General features: G+C 40.9%; 1 pseudogene; it reads left to right on the top strand.

Annotated features, from left to right (window-relative positions):
- Nucleotides 1-2,463: 2,463 nt before the first annotated feature.
- On the top strand, nt 2,464-2,945 carry LOC106147326 (annotated as a pseudogene).
- Nucleotides 2,946-7,456: the final 4,511 nt, after the last annotated feature.

Raw genomic sequence — 7,456 nt, 5'->3', positions numbered from 1 at the left:
TTGCCACACAGTGTTCAGAGTTAAACGCCTAAGATCTTCTGTGGAATCCACTAACAATCAAACTTGTTTTCTTTGAGGGCCAGTCTGCTGTGCAAGGCGAAACATCCCTCTTAGCCCTTTGCTGGTCACAAGTTCACGCAACAAGAGGAAAGCAAAATCTACCATTTCCAAATACGACCATGGATTTCCTTCCTACCTCCTCCTTCTTTCCCCTGTAAAAATATCCTTAGTTACACAAAATCAATCTATTATTAGTTTTTATTTAAGTAATTTAGCATAACAATATATCTTTGAGCTATTCTTTGACATGTGTTAGTTAACTTCTGTGAGCTGCAGTTTCCTCATCTTTTAGCAACATGTACAGAATACATTGTATTAGTCCATTTTCTGTTGCTATAACAAATATTGGAGGCTGGATAGCGCATAAATAAAAGAGCAATTTAGTTCACAGTTTGTGAGGCTGAAATCTCAAGATCTGGCAGCATCACTGGTTCAGCCTCTGGTAAAGGCCTTGCGGTAGGCAGCATCACTATGGCAGGAGCATGTGCAAAGGAACCCACATCAGGAAGCCAGGGGGATTCAGGGGCAGGCTTACTGCTTCATAACACTTGCCCTCGCAAGAACTGACTCACTCTGAGAGACCAGACCCTCTGAAGGTGATACCCCATGACTTGATTAGCTCAAACTGGGTTCTTACACCTCTTAAAGTTTCTACCACCTCCTACACCATTACACTGGGGACCAAGATTCCAGTACCTGACACTTCAGGGGACAAACCATATCCAAGTCATAGGACATCCCTAAGAGAACTAAGTGAAATCATGAAAATGACAGTGCCCAGCAGTGGGTCAGGCGCATGTAGTGGTATCTTGGTTCACGAACTTAATTCTTTCCATGATTCTGGTCACAAACCTAATTGGAGGAGAAGCAAATCAAATTTCCCCATAAGGTCAACATTGAACCTAATCATTGAATTTGATTCAGTTCTCATCCAATTTGGTTTGCAACCAGAATCATGGAAAGAATTAAGTTCGTGAACTGAGGTGCCACTGTACGCAAAAAAGCTGCTTTTCCAGATGTGGTTAGTGAGGAAGGTGCTCCATCAGACCATCAGCTAGCATCACAGACAGGCACTTACTGGAATGTTTAGTGGAATTCTAATCAGTCAGTTAACCACGGTATGTGTCAGGCTTCTTGCTCCAGTGAAGATACAGGAGGAAATGAGACATCTGCCCTGAAGGAAATAGAATATGAGATGGTGGACATAATGCATGCATGAACTAATACTTCAACAGCATGGCCATGGCGGAGCTTACAAAGTTGAATATACCACAGAAGGGAAAAAGAGTGTGGAGATACTGAATTCAAGAGGCACAAAGGTGAAGAGGAGCAGACTCAGACCTATCAGATACTCAGACCCTTCATTTAACTCCCTTCTGCTGCCCCGACATAGTTTCTTAGCATGCACTGCAGGCAATTACCCTGGAGGGAAATTTTGCGTTATATCAATTCTCTGTCATCAGTTTCTTCACCTGTAAAGTAGAAATTGCAATACCTATCTCAAAGAGTTGTATGTTTTCAAGGGATAATGGGTGGAAAGCACTTAGCGCAGTGCCAATATAAAACATGCAGTATACAGTACAGATGTTGTTATGATTCCGGTTGTGATCTGTTGTTCATACTGCCTTTCTCACATCCTGTCTTGCAACTGTACTGTAAACACCACTCTGCTTCCAGTTTCATAAACATACCTTGCTTTTTCTGGCATCTACCTTTGTTTATGCTAAATGTACCCTAACTCCATCTGGCCCCAGCAGACACCCACAGAACACACTGACCTGTCAGAGCAGTTCTCAGGTTTCAAGGTCCAGATCAAATCTGCAAAGTACTCTCAGATCCATCTGCCGACCACTCGATTGCACCTGCGCAGCTCTTACTATACATAGGACTCTTCACAGATAGCATCGGCTTAGCATGGCTTTTGTAGGCAAAAGATTCTAATTGGTTTGAGGCAAGTGAATTGCTTTAATAGCTTTTGAATTTCCTAGCACCAGCCAAAGCAAAGCACATTATAAACTAGTTCGACCTCAAAAGTCAGGGATTTTTCTTTTTTGCTTTTTGTTTGTTTGTTTTGCAGTGCTGAGGATAGGATCCAGGGATTTATGCATGCTAGGCAAGTGCTTTGCTACTGAGCTACCCACTACCAGCTCCATAAACTCCTGATTTGTATTCTCTAAGATAAAGGTCAGTTAGTAACCTCTGCTTTTAGAACTCACTGGGACAATTTCATGGCAATGAGGTAGGCCATAAAAGGAACTGATTTAGGAATCAGAACCAATAATCTGAAATTTTGAGCATCCTCACAGTATTTTAAACAATACACAAGTTTTGGTGATTGAAACCCCCTTAACAGTGGTGATTTGTCTTTCGGCCGGAATCGCCATCTTCCAGGAATTTGCCAAAATGACGAACACAAAGGGAAAGACGAGGGGAACCCGGTATATGTTCTGCAGCCCTTTTAGAAAACACGGGGTTGTTCCTTTGGCCACATACACACGAATCTACAGAAAGGGTGATATTGTAGACATGAAGTGAATGGGTACTGTGCAAAAAGGAACGCCACACAAATGTTACCATGGCAAAGGAAGAAGAGTCTACAATGTTACCCAGCATGTTGTTGGCACTGTTGTAAACAAGCAAGTTAAGGGCAAGATACTTGCCAAGAGAATTAATGTGCGTATTGAGCATATTAAGCACTCAAAGAGTCGAGATAGCTTCCTGAAACGTGTCAAGGAAAATGATCAGAAAAAGAAGGAAGCCAAAGAGAAAGGTACCTGGGTTCAACTGAAGCGCCAGCCTGCCCCGCCCAGAGAAGCGCATATTGTGCGACCCAATGGAAGAAGCCTGAGTTGCTGGAACCTGTTCCCTGTGAGTTCATGGCATGAGCTGGGGATGGAGCTCTGCCATTCAGCGCCTGATTGCTGCTAGGTGTTCTAGGCCCCACTTAAACAGAAAAAGTCATCCTGTGTTGTAAGGATGGTTTTCTTAATTGAACAGGTGTTTGGTGCCTTTACCTCAGAAACAAATATTTGGAGCAGATTTCCATCCTACCTAGTTAATTGTGTCAGGTCTTTACTCTTCAGTGTTTTTCTTGCAGAAAGATATTGCTGAGGTATTGTGTAGGTGTATACCCAGATGGCCATATATTTATGAAATATTCATATTGGCTTGAAGATCCTGAAAATCACCATGGGGAAAAGATGTAGCAAAATAAATGGAAGTCACTACAATTAAATAAATGGAAGTTTATTTCAGTTGAATAAATTGTTTAAAGCACCAAAAAAAATGGTGATTTGTAATTCCTGGATTATATGTGGGTACATGCACATATGTGTGAAGGAATTAAGGATGTGCCATCTCAAAAATAGGCTACATTGACTATTTCAAGCTGAAATCACTTGGTATCCATAATTGTGGAAATGGCCATTTAGAACTGGGCTTGATGGCACCTGCCTCTAATCCCAGCACTCAGGAGGCTGAGGCAGGAGAATCACTGTGAGTTCAAGACCAGCCTAAACTACGTAGGTCCTGTCTCAAAAAGAGAGAAAGAAAGAAAAAGAAAGAAAGAAAGAAAGACAGACAGACAGACCAAAAATTTTAAAATGGCCCTTTGGCCTGTGTAGTGGATTGATAACTGATGGTCATCTTATAACCCCCAGCTGAACTGAGTAAGTGTGGTGCTGGGTGTGGGAGGACTACCTGGGAACGGTTGCCAGCAGCATACGAGGCACAACTGGAGAAGGAGAAGTTAGGCTGTTGGGAGCTAAGAGAAGCTGTCGGGACCTGATAGAAGCGGTAAGGAGCCGTTGGTTGTTTTGGAGGAGCTTGTCATGCTGGCTTTCCTGATGAACTTGGCTGTTTTCATCCTCCAAGGAGCTCAGGACCTTGTGGCACTGAGAATATCTTCGGTTCACTTTGGGGGAGCCCTGGTCCTCACTTTGAGCATCAATTCTTGGCTCCGGCGGGGAAGATAGTGCACTGCCAGTCTCCTGGAGAAGCTTGCTGTGTTGGCTTTCCTGATGGGAACTCGGCTGTCTTCACCATTGGAGGAGCTAGGGACCTCACTGTTGCTGAGGATGGTTGTGGTACCTTTCAGAGGAGCCCTGGTTCTTACTTTGCGTGTTGCTTCCCGGCTCCAGTGCAGATCCCTCAGCCTGCTAGCACAGATCCTTCATCCTGCTGGCACAGACTTCCTAGATTCCACCACTGGCCTTTGGGCCTTCCCAGCACAGATCCGTGAAACAGGCCTGCATGAGACGTTGTCGTGGGCTCTGGGCCTCCAGTTGGATTCATGGGAGGCATTGTTATGGGCTCTAGGTCTTCAGCTGGACTCATGCAGGACATTTCTGTGGGATCAAGGCCCTCAGCTGGATTCCTTAGTCTTAGTGTGTGGACAGATTTCCTGCACTCTTTTGTGTATCGTTCTTTGGGTGGCTATTATAAATAATTTTATGAAATATGTGTCCTGTATTATATTGTTTTCCCCTTGCAAAAATATCCCCCAAACCATAACAGCCTCTCCTTTGCAACATACAGATAGCCACAGAGATTCTTTCAGGAAAGGTGTTCTTCCCCTAGTAGTGTGAGAAAATAACTTTAATCAAAAATAGCTTTTATCACTGGAGACTGGTAATTGGGGCAGCAATGAACCTGAATAAATAAACTCATTAGTGTAACCTTTATCTTTGACTGGCTTTCATATCCTCCCTCACATATCTCAGTGACATCCCAGGAATTGACTTCCCAGTAATCTATTTTTTTTCTTCTATTTCTTCAAAACTTTATTGCTCTTTGTCTAAAACGTATAAAGTCATCTTGCTTTGGTCATTACTTTGGACTTCACTGTTGTGTACAGACACCCCCATGGACATGTCAAATTAACAAAACTTACATGTCTTCTCTTATTAATAAGCTCTTCTATTAATTGGGTTCCTAGATCCAGTCAAAGAGCTCACATAAAAATTAAGAGGGTCAAAGGAATCTCCCTACATGGATAACTACAATTGTCATGAATGTTTATATTATGGAGCTTCCTGCACGTTTTTTGAGGCTTACAAACCCACTAAGTACAGCCTGTGTAGCTTTAGCTTGTTCTGATGTGAGAGCTCTCATTATGTTGGAATATATAGGGGCTATTTTTTTTAAATATGTATACTCTTTGGTTGAATTGAATTCCTCAATCTCACAATGAAATATTACATTTGTCGGTTTTGGTTTATTGTTTCTTTAAACATCACATCTTTCTGTGCACGTTTATTAGCTTCATAAAAGATATTCTGTATACCTTTTTCATGGTCACACCTTTAAAAGCAAAGAAGGGCTTGGCCAGGGGTCTTCAGCACCCCCCTGAGAACCCCCCTTCGCTACTCATAGTGATGCCAGCTGCTGCCACTCCATTGGCCGTGTTTTCTGAAAAACTAAAAAACAAACCAACAAACCTCCACCAGCTTTTGCTATGGAGCTTACAAAAACATATCAAAGCTAATAGCTTTGGTCATGGTGTCCAAGCAACAGTGGGGCAAATGGCTTATGTTGCTGACAAATGTGCTTCATGAGAATCAACGCTTACCTTGGGCACTGAGAAAGATAAACAGGATAATCCAAAAGATGCCTATGTGATCACAGGAACCTGGAGCCATCTGGGCAAGACAAAAATAAATCAAAGATGAAGCCTGTATGAATCTCCAGGGCCCCTGAGGACTGAATTAACATTACTCAGATGGAAGAACAGAGGAAACTGGCAGCAAAGACCATTGAAAGGACTTTAACACACACAGAGCAAAGGGCTTTTAGGATGAAATGGTTTGTACTGTCTGTGGATAAAACCCTGGCAATATTTTATATGTTCTAGATAGAAGTCTTTTGTCTGAGGGACAACTGGTTAGAAACATTTCCCACTCTGTGGGTTGTCTTTTCACTCTTTTGGTGATTTAGTTTGCTGTGCACAAGCTTTTTAATAGGATGAGATCCCAGTTATTGATTCTTTGAATTATTTCCCATGCAATTGGGGTTTTGTTCATGAAATCTTTGCTTATACCTATGTCTTCAAGAGTTCTGCCTATTCTCTCATCCAGCAGATTTAATATTTAGATCTTTGATTTATTTAATATTTTAATATTTAGATCTTTGATCCATTTCTATGTTAATTTAGTGTTTGGTAATAGACATGGGTCTAGTTTAGTCTACGGCATGTAGAAAGCCAGTTTTTCCAGTATCATTTATTAAAGAGGCTATCTTTTCTACCAGTAAATGTGTTTGGCTTCTTTGTCAAAGATAAAGTAGCTGAGTGTGTTTGGAGTTGTTTCTGCATCTTCTAATCCTTTCCATTGATCCTCGGGTCTGTTTTTTTTTGTCAGTACCATGCTGTTTTTATTATAGTAGCTTTGTAGTATAATTTCAAGTCAGGGATTGTGATGCCCCCTGCCTTGCCTTTGTTGCTGAGAATTATTTTTAAAAATGGGCATCTGAGATGAATACACACTTCTCAGATGAAAAATTACAAACAGCGAATAACTATATGAAAAAATGTTCAACATCACTGGGATGTAAATTAAAACAATGCTGAGATTCCATCTCAGTCCAGAAAGAATGGCTATCATCAAGAAAGCAACCAATAACAAATGCTGGAGGGGTTGTGTGTACATTCCACTGTTGGTAGGAATGTAGACTGTGGAAATCAGTGTGGAGTTTCCTCAAAATACTAGGATTAGAGATCCCATTTGACCCAGCAATTCCCTGCTGGGTATCTTTCCAGAAGAATTAAAAACATCATACTACAGTGATATGTGCACACCCATGTTTATAGCAGCACAGTTTGTAATAGCTAAATCTTGGAAACAATCCAATTACCCATCAACTGAGGAATGAATAATAAAGATGTGATTTTTTTATACAATAGAGTATTACTCAGCCATAAAGAAGGATAAGCTTGAGATATCTGTAGGTAAATTGATGCAGCTTGAGACCATACTGTTAAGTGAAATAAACTGGACTCACATGTGGAAGTATCACATTGTCTCCCTGATGTAATAAACTAAAAGAGTAAATAAGGTCCAAAATGTACAATAGATATTGTGAAATGGGAAGAAATTGTTCAAAAGGAAAGAAGAACTAGGGAAGGGGAAAGAGAAAAGGAAGGAAGGAAAAAGGGGAAAAAAGGATTTTTAAAAAAGGATAAAATGGGAACAAAATTTTGTAAATAGGGAGGGGAAGAGGGGTCAAAGGGAGGAGAGGGGATTTGGAAAAAAGGAGGAATCAGAATATATGTGTACAGGTATAAATACCATATGATGAATATGAACATTAGGTATATCTAAATTGTACCAATAAACTTAATTAAAAGAAAGAAAATCAATAAATAACCCAGGTAATAATTTGAAAGTCTCTCAGCTTGATA

This window comes from Chinchilla lanigera, unplaced genomic scaffold, assembly GCF_000276665.1.
Source record: "Chinchilla lanigera isolate Chin_1 unplaced genomic scaffold, ChiLan1.0 scaffold00142, whole genome shotgun sequence".
Classification (NCBI taxonomy): domain Eukaryota; kingdom Metazoa; phylum Chordata; class Mammalia; order Rodentia; family Chinchillidae; genus Chinchilla; species Chinchilla lanigera.
This window is presented reverse-complemented; position numbering and strand designations above follow the sequence as displayed.